Genomic DNA, 17,899 nt, shown 5'->3' on the forward strand with positions numbered 1-17,899 from the left:
TGCTTATAACGATGCAACAATTGTCAGGGTGACTCACTGAATCTGGACTCTCTTATACTCTATACAATTACAAAGTTAATTTTCCTTTAAAAATGTACACTTATGCATTTATTCATTCATTCGCTGAGCCATTTATTTATGTATTCATTTATTCCTTTTAAGATGCAAAGGCAATGAAGTCATTGTAAGGGACTGGCAATCTAGGGCATAGTCACAGATATCTAGAAACAAGGTACCTCAAAATAGGCATAGTTTATGTACCGAGAACTGTGAGGTCCAGGGGACATTCTTTTTGGTGGGGGTACAAGAATCAGAATTTTAGCTGAAACTTGGTGTCTGAATAAGATTTCAACAGGTGGAGATAAATAAAAGGGCAAATGCAAAGATGAGAAAACTAAATTCCCAAAGTACAAAGAAGAAAATTGTAAGTTCTTTAAGAACAATAATATGTAGCTTGGTTTTATTACTTTAGAGTATATGTAGGGAAGATAAAGCTGAAAAACTAATTTTAAGCCAAATTGTGAATGTTTTTAAATCACAGGCTAAGGTTTCTAGGTTTTGTTCTGCAGATGAGGAGGAAGAAATAAAGGATTCTGGCAGCATTGTATCAAGTAGAAACAAAAACAACAATTGAAACAGGTCCTTGAGCTTTGATCTATTTTCAGATGGTGCTGGCATCTCATTGCTCATCAGGTAGTTGAATCAGCAATATTGAAAGAGAGGCATCCAGGCTGTGATCATCCTCATGGTGGTGAAGTGACAGCAGATAAAATCATTAATAGAGAGAATAGGCAAAAAGAGAAGAGTAGGGAACTGAGGTCAAAATTATATAGGGGTGGAGGGAAAATTAGGGAAAAAGTACTATGAAAACAAGAATAATACAAAGTCTTGACACTTAAAGGGAGTTTCAAAAAGAGGTATTTTAATCCTGCCTTGCATTATACTTTACTTTTTTTGTGTTTATATTTCTTTATTTTCAAATTAAACTATATTTCTATATTTTTAGGGCAGAGGTTATATTTTTATTTTGATAATGTTCAACACAGTGTGTAATATACTGTTACAGATATTGTTAGGCATTTAATAATTCTTGCTTATCTATTGCTTTTTACAGTATTCAAATATTTATAAAAATGATCACCGTGAATACTTACTGAATTTATAATGGGTCCTGAGTGCTTTACCTGGATTATTCATTTAATTCTCAGAACAGCCAAATAAGGTAGTTACTAAGTGAGGTAGCATTTATTAGGCAGATGAGGGTAATCACCTAAAAGTGTAAGTCCTTCCCCCTGAGGAATCTTGAAAACTCACTTTGAATTTTAAAACTGTGGGAAGTTAAAACATTTTATCCCATTTGTCAAAAGAAATTATTTCCTAAGCACAGATTTTATACAAAGCACCATGTTGGTATGTTGAGGGAAAGATGATAGGGCTTGCCTCTTACCCACAGTTGTTAGGAAAGTTTTATTTTCCTCACCCTCAACTTTAGCAGTTTTCTCCTATAGAAAGAAAAAAGCTCAGATTTCATCCCCAGCAGGTATACTAAATAGATTATTTGAAAAATCACAACTGGGCTTCTTTGAATTTAAAACATTAGATTTAACGTTGCTACTTAAAGCTTAATATATATAAAATTAAAAAAAAAAAAAAAACCAAGTGTTGGTGAGGAAGTCAATTGAAAACTTGTGCCCTATTAGTGGGAATGCAAAATGATGCAGCCACTATGAGAAACAGTATGGTGGTTCCTCAAAAAATTAAAGTAGAGCTACTATATGATTCAGTAATTCCACTCTGGGTCTCTACACAGAAGAATTGAAAGAAGGGTCTCAAAGAAATATTTGTATACCAGTGTTCACGGCAGCATTATTCATAACAGCCCCAAAGAGGAAGCAGACCAAGTGTCCATCAGTGATTGAATAGATAAACAAAATGTGGTCTATACATACCATGGAATAATATTCAGCCATAAAAAGAAAGGAAATTCTGACACCTGCTGCAACATGGATGACCCTGGAGGACAGTATGCTAAGTGAAATAAGCCAGTCACAAAAAGACAAACACTGCAATATTCCACGTATATGAGGTACCTAAAGAAGTCAAATTCATAAATAGAAAATAGAATATGGTTGCCAGGTACTGCCTGGGAGGAGGCGAGGATGGGGAGTTGTTGATTAATGGATAGAGTTTCAGTTTTACGAGATCAAAGAGTTCTGGAGATTGGCTGCAGAACATTGTGAATGTACTTAATACTATTGAAGTGTATAGTTAAAAATGGTAAAGATGCTAAATTTTGCTTATATATATTTTACCACACTTCAAAAAACTTTTAAACCCTTAATTGAGTTATTCTTATATAAAGTACAAATCTGTTATTTCATACACCTTCTGAACAAAGTATCCTAATATGCAGAAAACCCAACATATGTTGAGCAGCTTCGATGATATGTATGGTACACATACGGATTCAAAATTGAAGGAAAAGAAAACAGTCACGAACAAAAGATAAAATGAATAAGTGCTTATATCTCAGCTACTAATAATGTACTTAACTATTCGAAACGAGAGCTTTTGGAATGCTTTAATTTAGGTTTCCTGATAAAGAGTCTATTTTTGACTTGAAGAACAATTAATTCTACTATAGGCTTCAGTAGTGATGATAATACTGGGACCTGATTATACTTTATAATGATACCAGATAGGGTAATTTTTCAAATGTTTTATTGGATCTATGAAGGGATCATTGTGTGACCTGCATTTAGAAAATCCACTCTCCAAAGAATTATCTGTGGTGAGGCTATTATTGTTAGGTCAAGTTATGTGCTTGAAATTGATTAATCTTTTTCTGGGGGTGATTGTCATAACTCGTACTGTTTACAATTAATCCCTCCTATAATCTTGCCCTGAGTTATTTTTATGTAAAATCTGAGAAGACATGCAATATTCATATCTCATATATAGATACATAATAGTGGGCGGTAGTCTTGCCATTATCTATGGATTAATTCAAATTTGATAGAATTATCTCTCTTCAGAGATAGATTATGAAAGACTTTTAAAAGAACAGATTTCCATACTAACTTTGAACTTAATCAGCTATTTCATAATTATTCCAGAATTGCTACAAGGAATCCCATGGCTTCTTATTATTCATAGCAGCAAGACAAAAATGTATGCAACCTTTCTCCATTTTAGGAGGTGGCAAAAGGTCTCAGAGATTACCCTTCACATGTTAATATTTCAGAACTTTATTATTTTGGTGTGGTGGTAAGAAAGAAAAGTAACTTTCAAAATTCTTCCATATTTTTTCCTTTCCCTATTCTCAAAAGCATCTTTCGTGTAACTAAAAATCTTTTGGTGCTTCTGCAGTAATTGGAAGCACCAAAAGGATTATGTTTCACTACAGATAATACTGAGTTTTTACTGTTTGAAATGGAAATACAAAATAAAGAGTTTACCCCTTCAATTACATTGTTTTTTATCCCTGGAACTGCAACTAACAGACTGGATTCCACAAAGTTTTTGAGGCCATTACTGGTTAGTCACAACAACTATAGTAGGAGCCATATTTCCTGGCTGGCTTTTTTCCTATCTTGCTTTTATTTTTTTATTTGCTGACAATTCTTAAATTTAATGTAATACATTTAAAAAAATCATAATCTGGGATCCCTGGGTGGCGCAGCGGTTTAGCGCCTGCCTTTGGCCCAGGGCGCGATCCTGGAGACCCAGGATCAAATCCCACGTCGGGCTGCCGGTGCATGGAGCCTGCTTCTCCCTCTGCCTATGTCTCTGCCTCTCTCTCTCTCTCTGTGACTATCATAAATAATAAATAAAAAAAAAGGAGCAACTGGCTCTTTAAAAAAAATAAAAAAATCATAATCTTATATACAACATATGCATACTCCTAATACTTCTATCAAATGACATGCTGCATTCTTTTGTTAAAATATTTAAATGCATAGGCATGTGTGAATTCAACCAAAAGTATTTTCACATCTTTACTTTTGAGGTGCTTACCTAGTTCATGAAGACATGGGAAGCTATTTTCTGTTTTCAACTGTGCATTACAATCTGCTTAGAAGGCTTTTTCTCCTCATATTGTAAGCTTATGGAGTCACGGATCGTCTTTCCCTGATATGTTTCCAAAAGCTCTGCAGGGCACTCTCATATAGAACCTGAATAAAGAACCACTATACTGGATATGTATCTGGCCCAACAATACGCCCAGCAAATGTGGATGGCACATGCTCAGTGGCAGGGCTCTGTGTATTCATGACCAGTAGGGCTAATTGACTGTAGAGGTTCTCCAGATTAACCTCAGCATTCATCTCTGGGAAGTTACCACTTTGGCACAAAAGTTAGAACGTATATGCCATTCCTGGTCTAAAATGTTCTCTGTCTTTGCATAGTAATTATAATCTAAAAAGACTCTTGGACAAATCTATTCTCTGTGTTGCTACAAAATAGTGTCGAGTAATTTTATGGTATTTCAAGAAGTTCATTTTCCAATTAATGAAAATACTTGAACTTGGTGCTTTCTTCTTTTCCAAAAGTAATTATCTTTTCATTACCAGTAATTTAGTCTCATACCCAGAAAATGTGTTGTAAGTCAAACTTTGTAATATTTGGTAATATTTCCCTTTTAGTCCTTCTACCTAAAGAGAAGAATATAGCCTAGTGATTAAGCACACAGACTCTCTATCCATGTGTCTGAATCTGAGCCTCAGCAATTCTACTTCTTCTGTGACTTCTACCTACTTTGTTGCCTCAGTTTCCCCTTTAGTAATTAAGTATATAAGAGTGTGAGACATAAATGCATGAGAAGCAATTAATACTCTACCAGTAAATGGAGGACCACCAAATAATTGTGGATTATTACTGTTATTAGCAGTAGAATTTACAACTATTGTTTTATATCACCTTGCCTCAAAGTCATCTTTTCTGGCAGTAGAAACTTCAGAAAATTCTTATTGTTTTAGATGTAGTCTCATAAGCACTTTGGGAGTTATTTATGACTGTTTAAATGTATGTGCAGCTATGTCTATAAAAAGATATGAATATGATTTGGGTCCCAAACCTAGAATACCCCTGGATGATTTTACTTTCATTCATCCATCTATCCTTTATCCATCCATCCATCCATCCATCCATCCATTCAATAAATATTTGACAAGTGCCTCCCACAGGCTGTGGCACGGGTGAGATAAAGATAAACAAGGGACATTATCAGCCTTTAATGATCTTGCTTTCTCTGATGGGAGAAATAGGTAAATAGGCAATTATAACACTGAGTTTTAAGTACCATGAGATGATTGTGCTTGGGATAATACAAAGGGGGCACAGAAGATGTTTCAATGCTTTGAAGGTCAGGGAAAGCATTCAGTTTTTCTAGTAATGATCAATTTATTCAAATAGCATTGGTTTTTTTTGTTTTTTTTTTTTTGTTTGTTTGTTTTTTAGTTGACCTCAGCCCAAAATTACCTTAGATGAATGCATTCATAGCCTTATAGAAAACATTTACTGCAAACCTGGCTTCTTTCAAAGTTGGAAGAGAAAAACTTCTTTTTCAATCTCATGGCTATTTTACTTTAGGGAGCAGAACACACTGATTATGGCTATTTTGCTACCTCTCAGTCCTGTTTGGAAAAGGGTGTTTGTGTATTTTATATAGCTGAGTTGAATAAATCCCAGTACTTACCACCATAATTTACTGCATGTGAAGCTGGCTTGTCCCCTAGATCACAAAAGAAATGCACAAGGGAAAGCTTCCATCCCACTTTTATATTTCAGAAATAAATCACTTTTTCTGTACAAAACACATACAGAGCTATAAAATTTAGTCTAAGCATTAATAATTATTTTAAATCCTGTAAATCCTAAGGTTACTTTATAGTGTGGCCATAGGAAGCTTTTTTTAAAGGTCTTTTATTCTTATCTAGTGAAATGGATCATTAGTTATATAGAGTCTTTATAGTTTTGAATTTAGAAAGCTTTGTGTTTTTATGATGTTAGTTTGCTGGCTAATACAAAATGTTAAGAAACCTAAGCTCTGACTTTTCTTTTATTCAATGTCCCTGGAAACAAAGAAATCATAATTATCTTCTCACTGGGATTTTACAAGATACTTAATGTATCAGTGAATCAGTAACAAATTCAATTTAAAAGAAGAAAAGAATGAAAACACTACAAAACCCTTGAATATCATTGCTCCTAGAACATTTTAGCTATGACAAATTTAGGACCCACCTGGATGTTGCCAGGGGCATGGGCACATGCTAGCTGCATATGCTAATGACAAGCTTGCCAACTTTACTCGTAGTTGTTGGTTGTCTTTTTCTTTTTCTGTTCTTTTCTTTTCTTTTCTTTTCTTTTCTTTTTAAAACTCTTTTTAAGGACTATTCTTGGACCATTTAAAATAATGAGGAACTGACTAACACACTCATTTCTTAGTTATGAACCAGAAATCAGGAGACCAAGCAGGAATGTAATTATTGAAACACATAAACACAGTTGTTTGGATAGGATGAGTCATCTTGTATGAAAGAGTTGAAATTCCTTAATTATTTTTGAAGGCCACCAATAAAGCCTTCTAGAGAAAGCCTTTCCCAAATCCTCCATGAAAGTAATTCAGTCTTGATGAAACAAAAAAAATGAAAGTGGAAGGCTAAGTGCTCCATCTAGAGTACAAAGAAACCAAGTTTAAAAAACTGGGAGGGATCCTTTAGCAAAAGCTTTCTCAGTAATAATACCCCCTTCAAATGAGAAATAGAGGGAAAAAGATGAAACGCTATTTTCATTGTTGCAAACCTAGAAATTGCTTCTTGTTAATCGAATTAGAATTCAATTAGAATTTTAGAATAAGAATTAATTAGAATTCTTAGAATTGCTTGCTTCTTAAGAAATTCCTGGAAATTGCTTTTGAACTTGTTGTTTCTCAGAATTATCAACTTAATCATACATAACAAGGAGATCATTCAGCCAATCCCCTCCAGACGTTAAAGAAATTTTAAAGGTCACCTGAGAAGATTGCAAATAGTAAACATGACATCAGTTTCTTATTTATTAACACTATATTTAAAAAATCCTTTATCTTCCGTTATTAATGTAGTATCAGCTGGATTTCAAATCCAGAATATTGGAGCATCTCCCATATTTGTCCTCCAGAGGGCTATGCCGAGTAGTGTTTGTATTTTGTTGATATTGATATTTAGTTTTCCTTCCTTCCTAGGGCGATAATCAGAGATTTGTCATTTACCACAAAGCTAATGAAACCAAGTTTCTCTCTTGGTGTGTCACTGGAGTGGCTATGGGCATTTAGAGAGTCTTGCTAAATAAAAGTTGAATTGAAAATACATTTTGTTTGGCTTTAGCAGGATATATTTAGAAGGCTCAAAGTCTCATCTGTTTGTAATTAAGCTAGCTCTGGGAATAAATATTAGTAATATTCTTACCCTCCAATATGCTGATAACCTGCAGTAGAAGTATTTGGATAATAATGGAGAAGAAGCAGAAGACTTTTTGTTTGGAAATTTCTTCCAAATCATACAGCTCATATGTGACATTTATTAGGAGTTGCCCAAATTTAATCACAATCCTAAGAATTTACACTGACATTACCAAAAACCAGTTTGAAGCTGAAATATTTCTACCTTATCAATAATAAAAAATAAGTGCCCATTCCTCATGCTAGAAGAAAAACTAATTGATTTAAAAAGATCATTGTTGTGTGAGATGATTGAAGAGCAGGTAACCCCCAAAAATGTGAGAAATAAAAATGCTAAAGAAGTGTATCAGGTCATTAATTAATAAAATATATGGCTTTAATAAAATGTGTTATATCACTTAATGTATCAGTGATATAAAGGTTTTTTTGGGTAACATTTATATGTTTTAAAGTTTTATTTTTGTGTGATTTTTCTCTTACTTTATATATTATTCATTTTGTATTTGTGTGTTCTTTTTCTGCTTTCATGAATATTAACTTTTTAACTTAGAAAAAAATCTACACAATGAAAAGCAGAATTAAAAGATTAAGACTTGCAGGGCATCTGGGTGGCTCAGTGGTTGAGCATCTGCCTTTGGCTCGGCATGATCTGTAATCGAGTCCCACATCGGGCTCCCTGTAGGGAGCCTGCTTCTCCCTCTGCCTATGTCTCTGCCTCTCTCTCTCTGTTTCTAATGAATAAATACATGATTTTTTTTTATATTAAGACTGCTTCAATAGGTCAAGGGCAATGAATTTTTCTCTTTTTTGCTCAAGATTCATCTCACCTTTTATTTTTTATAAAGCTCTTTAAAAATATTCCTCTTCATGGTCTTATAAGAATGTAAAAACACATTCACACAGGTGTCTCCTGCCCTTGTATTCTTTTTCCTAAAAAGGGAAGCCAAACCATCAACAAGTACTGTCAATAATTCTTACAGTAGCTAGAATTTTGGTTTGCGATGAGTGGAATATCTCTGCTTCTAGCTCATTTTCTCCTTTCCCAATGGCCTTCATCTTGAGCTGTTTCACCCTTTACTGACTTCTATCATAAAACTAGACTTCAAACTCCCTAGAAATCCTAGCTGTTTTTAAATAAATGTTAAGAAGAGAAGTCACATAGACAATAGTCTTCCAAATACATTCCCTCCAAATTCTCCCTCTCAGTAAGTAAAGAATCACATAATTCCTTTTTCTCTAAAGTTGGTCTAGGATTTCAGGAAAACTGCTTCTTAGGACTGAAGTATTTCTGCTATCCAGACATTCTGAGTGAAAGAAGTTCTTACACTAAAAAGAAAAAAATATTCTTAAACCTTGAGTATTTGTAGTTCCAAGTCATTGCCTGTAAGTTGGGAAGTAGCTATGGTGTCAGTTGGACTTCTGAAATTTGCCTGGTGATCTCTATTTTTTCAATATATGAAATGACATTCAGAGAACAAGAATGGGGGTAATGGCAGACTGAATTATTTTGTATGGGAAAAATGGATTGGTGAATGCTGAATTAAAAGAAAAAAACCCTAAAATGTTTCCCACAAACCAAAATCCTTTAAGAGCTGCAATCCCTCTCTGTGCATAGCTAGCAATCATGTACAACTTGAAATCCTAGAAGGCTCAGTAAGTGCCATGTTTCATCAACATAAATAATTAACTGGAGAAGGACATGCAACATTTATTATGGGAAATTATTAGATTGCAAAAGGAGAGAAAAATCTAAAAATTGAAAAAGATGGATCATTCAGCTTATGACATTTCCTTTATGCATATAATTAATTTAAAAAATCGCTATTCCTTCTGGGCCAATGACAAATGTGGGGGTGTGTGTACTAGACTGTAGCACAACTAGACTGTATTTGATATGTGGTTTGAAACAATAAAGGATTTAGTAGTTCGGGTGCATTCTGACAGGAGGGGAGCATCAGGAGTAGGAAAAGCGAGAGTCATGTCTTGCTTTTTCATTTCAAGACCATTCCAATAATAAGGCAGCTGTTATTTTGGGAGTCAGAGCAATTGTTCAGTTTAGTGTGTTCAATTAAGTGTCATAACCTGTGAATGATTTATATTATTGGAGGTTTTCATTTTTGTGGGAAGGGATTATGGTGATGGGTTCTAGAAAATCTATTGAATAAATAAATATTTTCTGGCAGATGTGGCTTTTTCTGTCCCTAGCCAATAGCAATTGCAAAGCACAGAGCTTAGGGGTTACTGCTAGTGATGTTAATTAATGTCATAAAGCTTTGTCTTAGAGTGTCCAAAACACATGCTACTTACATGACACAGAGTAGCTGAACATGGGTCAGAAGAACAATACTTCTGTGATATCATTTCTCTGGTCAGATACATGGAGTCGATTCCCAGATATTCTTAGTTGTGTGAAGGGAAAAGTGGGATTTTTTTCCTAACTCTCAAAACCTGTTTGGCAGGAGACCCTGAGAGCCCTGGTCTTTCAGAAAGTGAAAGACAGATTACTTTCAAATCCAGAGGCCTCATTAGGATTTCTGAGGAAATGAAAAGTGTTTGGACGTGAGACTGAGCTAAGGCTCCCGGTGTAGAATTTTAGTGCTAGCTCACCTGCTTACCTTGCTGATGAGGTGATTTCAGGGTGAGCTCTAAAACACTGCATTGTTCACGTGTGGCCCCAAGAACAATGAAGTACAAATTAGCTGTGTCCAATCACTCAGGAAAGCTTATCATTGTCATCGGGCTCTCTGACATTGCCTCTCCTGCCCTCTTTCCTTTTAGCTCAGAAAATAAAATAGGTTTGAGGCAAAGAAAGAGAAGCTCACGGATCTAATGGCATCTTCTCAAAAGGAAAAAAGAGCTATTTTTTTAACAGGAAATAATTCTGTAGTTTAAAAACACATTTGCTGTAGCTATCAATTATACTTTAAAGCATTTAAGAGTCGAATAGTTAAACTCCTCCTAAATACCTAGGAATTTGTATATGAGCTATTTCTTGATCATAATGCTTTCTCTCTCCTTTGTCATTATGGGTACAAGTAATCACAATAGAGTCTATGACCTTCAGTTTAACATGATACTCTCCCGCAAATGGAATTTATAATATAGTGTATATGTGACAAACAACCCAGGGAATGATTAGGGTATTATTGGAAATGGTATTAAATTATTAAACATCTGTGATGCTATTTTATACACAGGGTCTGCCCCTTAGGAAGGTAACAACACATGCATTGGAATCACCAGAAAATGAGTTGCCCAGAAGAGAATTTTTTGGCTAAGTTTTACCATTGTTTTTCCAAAAAGTATTTCAGACCCTCAAAGTAACCCTATAACTCAAAGGTTATAACTGAGAATGAAGTTAAAAAAAAGTCTATACATAATGACTGAGATTCGACAACTGTATAAGTAATCTATCTTAATTGATAATCTATAAGTGAGTACTGAGGACTTTTGAAGACATTCTGATTCTATGCATTGCTATCATTTATTCATGTAGTTATTCATTCATCAAACGTATGTTAAGCCCTGGTTAGGCATCTTATAAAAACTGCCTGTATCATCTTTTCTAAAGTTCTAGTGTATCAATAGCATTTCACCCAGTCTGCAGAAATACTGAATTAGTTAACACAAAGTGGAAAGCTACCAAGGAGGATGGAAACAGTAAGACAATGAGTCACAATTTACCAGTATATTTCCAAGCCTGTCTACAAGAGAAGGAGCCTCTGCCTTCCAGTGAAATTATTCAGCTCATTTAGCTGGCAAAATAATGATAGTAACCAGAAGTTAACATTTATTTAGTATAAGCTGTGTGCTAAATGTTTTATGTACATGAGTTTATTTAATCATCAAATGAATCTTGTAAAATTACCATCCTTGTTTTTTGAGTGAGGATACTGAGGCTTAAAAGTTTAATTAATTTTTTCAAGATCAGATTAATAAAGTTTAGAATCAGAATTCCAGTCTAGGTCTTCTTGACTTCAAAGCCCATGACTTCCGCACATAATGGAAAAATATGTATGCATTACGATAGCTTGATGATGTCAGACACTAACCATCCTTTAACTCTTGTTCTGCGTTTACCCAACATCCTCTTCTGATTTACTTAGAACCTCCATTAAAACATTTCCTTGTAGGAAGAGACTATTCCACCAGTCCTTCTGAATGGTTGATGCCTGTGGCCATTGTGTATTTAAAAAATTATAATCCAACAATTGTATTGTTCAATTTATACTTCCTCCTCTTGTGAATTTGACTAATGTGAGTTGGCCTCTCCAATACAGCCATCCCTACTGAATGTGAAATTAATTCACAAGTGGATTTTTGTTGTTGTTGTTTACAGAATTCAGGACCGGATCCTAGACCAGGGGATTTTTGGCATCTAGACAGAATCTCTACTTTATCATTATTTATAGTCTCAGAAATAATGCAGTAGCATTTTTTTTTAATAATCAAAAATTTAGCGTCCCTGGGTGGCGCAGCGGTTTAGCGCCTGCTTTGGCCCAGGGCACGATCCTGGAGACCCAGGATTGAATCCCACATCGGGCTTCCAGTGCATGGAGCCTGCTTCTCCCTCTGCCTAGGTCTCTGCCTCTCTCTCTCTTTGTGTGTGACCATCATAAATAAATAAAAAAAAATCAAAAATTTAGAGAAAAGTTTCAAGTACAGTACAATGAAAGTTTTTTTTTCCTGAACTCTTTTCTTTTTTAAAAGTAGAGACCATTTATTAAGTAGCAGCCATAGAATAGGATCTTTCTATACTCATTGCATTTTATCCTCATAAGTCCACATATGGTGATTCAACAATAGTGTATATGTCTTATGATTTGGGGTCTGGAGTTATTGCATGCAGAACTTTTAGCATGGTATACCTTATTGCTCTTTCCAATATTTGTGAATTTAGCAATCCATAAATCAAGGGATCCCTGGGTGGCTCAGTGGTTTAGCACCGGCCTTTGGCCCAGGGCATGATCCTGGAGTCCTGGGATCGAGTCCCACGTCGGGCTCCCTGCATGGAGCTGCTTCTCCCTCTGCCTGTGTTTCTACCTCTCTCTCTCTCTCTCTCTCTCTCTCTGTGTCTCTCATGAATAAATAAATAAAATCTTTCAAAAAAAATCATAAATCAAAAATTTTAGAATACTTTTTGAAGGACTAGTCAATTGATATTAAATAGTATTAGCCAGAGCGCTTCCCTGACTTCGTGAGCCTTAGTTTCGTCACAAATATTCCAAGGGCTTGGAGGTTTTCGTCCATTACATCTAAATTCTCCAGAAGGTCCTGGAGGACTCACATTGTTGAAAACTGATCTTGGGATAACTGGAATCCTAATTCTCATACTTAGACACAAGGCAGTTGCTGAAAAGTTACAGCTCTCTGTGCCTCCCTGCAGACCTACTGAATGCAAATTCGTGGAAGTGAGGCCTGGGGTGGGGGTGTGAATCCCCCTCAGGGATTTCTGTTGTACACAGATATTCAAAGCCAGTGTGATACATGGTTGGGAAAATGATGTTTTTATTTTTATTTTTAAGATAGGCTATTCACTAGCTTTCATGTCCTCATTTATGTGTGTGTGTGTGTGTGTGTGTGTACATGTATCTTTAGTTTGGTGCAATTGTGTTTGCTCCCAGAAACCCAGAGTTCTGTGCAATTTTATCACACGTATAACATATAATGTTTTTCAACACTGCACATTAGTAAATTTTTGCGTTAAGTTCTAACTTAATGGCTGTTTCACTGATGGCTGTTGTCTTATTGGAGACTCTAGAAAAGTGTTGATTCTGGAAAAAAGTAAGTCATGTTCCTGTGTTTAATATGCATAACTATATGCATTTGCACAGAGAATTGTGTATAAATACGTCATTTCACTTACATAAGTAAATGACTCAGATGCTCAAAGTGTAAACAAATCAAGGAACTAAGTAAATTAAATACTTTGGAAAATTGCATATCATGTTTGGGCAACTAACTTTAATTTGTGTGCTGAATTAGGGATTCATGGTTGACTTTGGAAAATTGAAAACTGACAGGAAGCCAAAAAATCCAGGGAAATACACCTGCTTTGCACTTGCAGATGGAAGAGTAGAGCTTGTTAATTGGTAAACATAATTTTCAAAAATCCTTCAACCTTCTGTGTTATTTCCTAAGTCTTCCATAATGAATACTCCAAGTAGGTAGCTTAAAACCACAGAAATTTATTTTTTCACAGGATGAAGGCCTGAAGTAGAAAATCAAGGTGTGGGCAGGGCCATGCTCTCTCTGGAGGCTCTAGGAAAGAATCTTTCATTGTCATTTGCTAGCTCCTGCTGGTTGTCAGCAAGCGGTGGCACCACCTAGCTTATGGATGCTTCACACTCTAGTCTCTGCTTCCTTTGTCATATGGCCTTCTGCTTTGTGTGTCTGTCTCTAAATCTCTCTCTTATAATGACACCAGTCACTGGATTCAGGCTCACCTTACTCAAGCACAACCTTATCTTAACTAAATTACATCTGTGGAGACTTTGTTTCCAAATGAGATCACATTCTGAGGCTCTGTGTAGACATGACTTTGGTGGGGAGGGGCTCTTACTGAACTAGTACATGCTCCATGCTGTTTCTGTGGCACATTCACACTCAGCTTCCCAGTTCTTCCTCTATACAATGAGCATCTTACTGATGAAGCAGGTTGTGGATAACTTCATTTTGAAGTCGCTCCCTGCAGTTTGAACTTTTGCTGCGTATGGTTCTGAGTATAATTTCTCTCCTTTTAAGACATTCACAGTACAGCTAAGAGCCAATTTGTTTTAAAAATTCAAATGCAGAGTTTCTCCAACTTTGGACTATCAAGAGATGCTTTCCTTTCCTTTTTTTTTTAACTCACAAGTCCATGTTTTTAAAAAAGAATGTATCTACCAAATAAATATAATTATTAACTAATTAATTTAATTTCTCATGAAATTAATTAGTGATCATTTAATATAATCCCTATAAGCAAGGACATTTGACGCAATCTATGTAGACATACATACATGGATACATGTATGATTTTAGTTAGGCAGTTTGAAATTCTGGAGATATTCAACAAGGAGCTGTATCTGTTGACATCCAAGGTATGAATCACTGTTCTAAGGATTAATGACAAGATCTCAGACTTATGAAAATTGCAGTTAAATTTTCAATTTGAAAATGGATTGAGATTCACTGAAACACAGTTCATATCTTGTCATCTATTCTTTATGAATATTATAGTTAAGAACTATGGCTAAACAATAGCAACATGCTAGGTAAAAATGAAATGTGGAAAAGCAGAGTATCTGGTAGCTCAGTCAGTTAAGCACCTAGCTCTTGGTTTCCTCTCAGGTTGTGAACTTGAAGTCCTGGGATAGAGTTCTGCACCAGGCTCCACACTCAGTGGGGGGTCTGCTTGGATTTTTTTACCTGTTCTCTTTCTTAAATAAATACATCTTTTTTTTTAAATGTGGAAAAGTTTTACTTTTCCTTCTCCAAACTTGAAATTGGGACATGGGGGATGCCTGGGTGGTTCAGGGGTTGAGTGTGTCTGCCTTTGACTCAGGGCATGATCCCGGGGTCCTGGGATGGAGTCTCACATTGGGCTCCCTGTGGGGATCCTGTTTTTTCCTCTGTTTATGTCTCTGCTTCTCTCTCTGTGTCTCTCATGAATAAATCTATAAAATCTTAAAAAAAAGAAAGAAATCAGGACATGGGAGGGTGGATGGAGAAAGGTACAAGGAGTTTAGAGAGTGAACAAAAAATGTAATAGCAAAGAATTATAAATTATTACCCATTTTATAAAACAGTAGAGGTAGTTAATAGTTTACATTTGTCTACACATTTTAATTTAGAATGCTTCTATATATTACTTTATTTGATAATACCAAAATTCTGGTCATAAAAGGCAGGTATTATTTTCCATAATTTCACAGAGGAGAAAACTGAAGTTTGGGGTTAAGTGATTCACACTCCCCACCCCCAACACACCTCACCAGCCAGAGAGTACATAACAGAATTGAAATTCCAACCAAGAGCATTAGTATTCGCTCCACTGGCCTTTCCGTTACCACAGTTAACTTTTGGCTAATAGCAATTCCTAAAGCATTCTATCATATTTTGAACACTGCTACAGGGTCAAAATGGGAGCACAAAGCTGAAATCCAAAAAAATCTAGGTTCTAATTTCAGCAGTTGTTTGACCTTAGATATTTATAAACTGCTGTGATACTGTTTGTCCTCCTACTCTGGAGGATTGAGAGAAGGAAGTAGAACAAAAATATGAAACAAGATGACACAGCATGTGATTGGGAAGAGAAGAGAGTTGTGCATGTGAATGATAACCTTGAGATGCCTGTAAGGCTTGAGATTACACTTCTGAGATTCCCTTGTTTCCTTTAATAATAAATTCCCCTTTTCCATTTTGGTTAAATAGCTTTTGTTGTAGTTTCATGTGATCAACAGATGCTATTACAAAGATACCACATTTATAGTCTAGTAGGGGAGATAGACACAAAACAGTAATTTCATCAAACTTTAAGAATAGAAGAATACCCAAGAAGAGTACTATGTTGAGGTGATATCACTCTTGTCCTTTTGCATCATTTGCTTCCAGACCCACTCATAGTCGATACTCAGCAAGATTCTAAGAACTGTGTGAGAACCTGGAAGATACTTCTTCTATTGTAAGAGGAAAGAAGACAGAACATATATTGATCTCATTTCCATAAAGGTGAAACTCAGTTAAAATATAACATCTTTTTTTTTTAATCACTGGGTATATTGTTAACATTGCTGCTGCCCCAGAATTTAGACATGATGAAGCACAGTGGATGGACAAAACCCATCTGCACAAAAGGCAATGTATTAAATGGTTTGAATCAAGACTCCCCTGCTAGCAATAAAAAAATGACATTTTTACATGAGGCATAAAACAACTAACAAATGAAGCTATAATCATGGGATTATTAACAAATAAACTTACTTGAATTTATCGAGCCATAGATTTGTTGGAAAACATCCATGTGGTAAGTAAAAAAAAATTATATGGATTTATATGAAATTCCACAATGTGTTGAATGATTTATTACAACTTTATTTGTATTAACCCAGATGGTGCACAATTTGGATATGTAACCTGAATATGAGAAGTGCTTTATAAATGCCACATATCTCCGTGGTGCAGCAGTGACTGTGTGCCAGGACAACATTCCACTCCAGAAGGTCTGTGCCAACGTGAATAAAGAAGGGAAATGACATCTTACTTGTTGGAGTAGAGAAACTGCAGTGCAAACAATAAGAACAATCAAGCAATCAGAGAAGTGATTAAGTAGGAAGAATTCATTCTAGATGACTGACCCTGGTGGACCCATAAAACAAGACCATGTCTTCTCACCCAGACAAAAAGGAACTTTGTTTGAAATGACTGTCCTCAAAGTTTCTGCAATAAAAATCTTTTTATAACCAGTTGTCATTCCACTATTTATTACCAGAAAATACCAAAGTGAATCAGTTTTTTCATTGGTATCCTTACTGACTTTCAGCCTGGGTGCTGGAGAAATTATTCAGGACTAGTCAGTTTCAAATTCTTATGCATTGAATTACAAAAGTCAAACGAAAGGTCCCATTTCTCTACATCCTTTGTACTCTTTAAAAGGAAGCTTCAAGGGGTCTGTGAACCCCATGAATGGCTGTTGAAATGTGCAATTTTCTGCTGAGTGGATCTAGAACTATAAAGGCTAATCCTGATGGGCCTATTTCTCCCTGAGGAGGTTACAATTATCATTCATTTTCTAAGTACCTGGAGAATTTTCTCACATTAGGGGCTTTCCTATTCTTAAGAGAGATAGTTCTTCAAGTAAGAAAATCTTTGAAAAAAAAAGAAAAATAGTCAAATTGCTGAGTCAAGATTTAATTAATCAATCAAATGTAACATGATAACTTACTGATTCAAACAGATGGTAACCATTAGCAAGTTAAAGAAAAATTAAATGTGCAGGGGAAGACATTTAGAGAATAGCAGTGTTTATATATTTTATGCTAAATAAATTAAATGTTTCAGTGCAGCCTGAGAATGGAAAGTACAAAAAGAATACTCTTGCTCATGGGGAATATTTTTCTTATTCTGAAATTTTGGTTCATCCACTTCTCTTGATTATTCTACTATAGAACTAGGCTGGGTCATTTTGGCCTATCAAAAATGAAAGTAATTTGTTTGAGAGAAATTCAAGTTAATCTAAAATAACCATGCAGTAAAATAGGGATGAAAATAATGGTAAAACTACTTACGAAGTTTTATATGTGGATATTCACTATATAAAAAAAAAGATACCTTTAGAATGATTAAATGTTTTTTAAAATTATAATATATATGTACAATTATTAAAATGAACCCAAGTACTCTTCTACTTTTGGCTGTATGTTTGTCTTTAGTCTTCCAGGGCTCCTGTGACAAATTACCACAATGGCGGTGTCC

Source organism: Vulpes vulpes, chromosome 13 (assembly GCF_048418805.1).
Source record: "Vulpes vulpes isolate BD-2025 chromosome 13, VulVul3, whole genome shotgun sequence".
NCBI classification, from domain to species: domain Eukaryota; kingdom Metazoa; phylum Chordata; class Mammalia; order Carnivora; family Canidae; genus Vulpes; species Vulpes vulpes.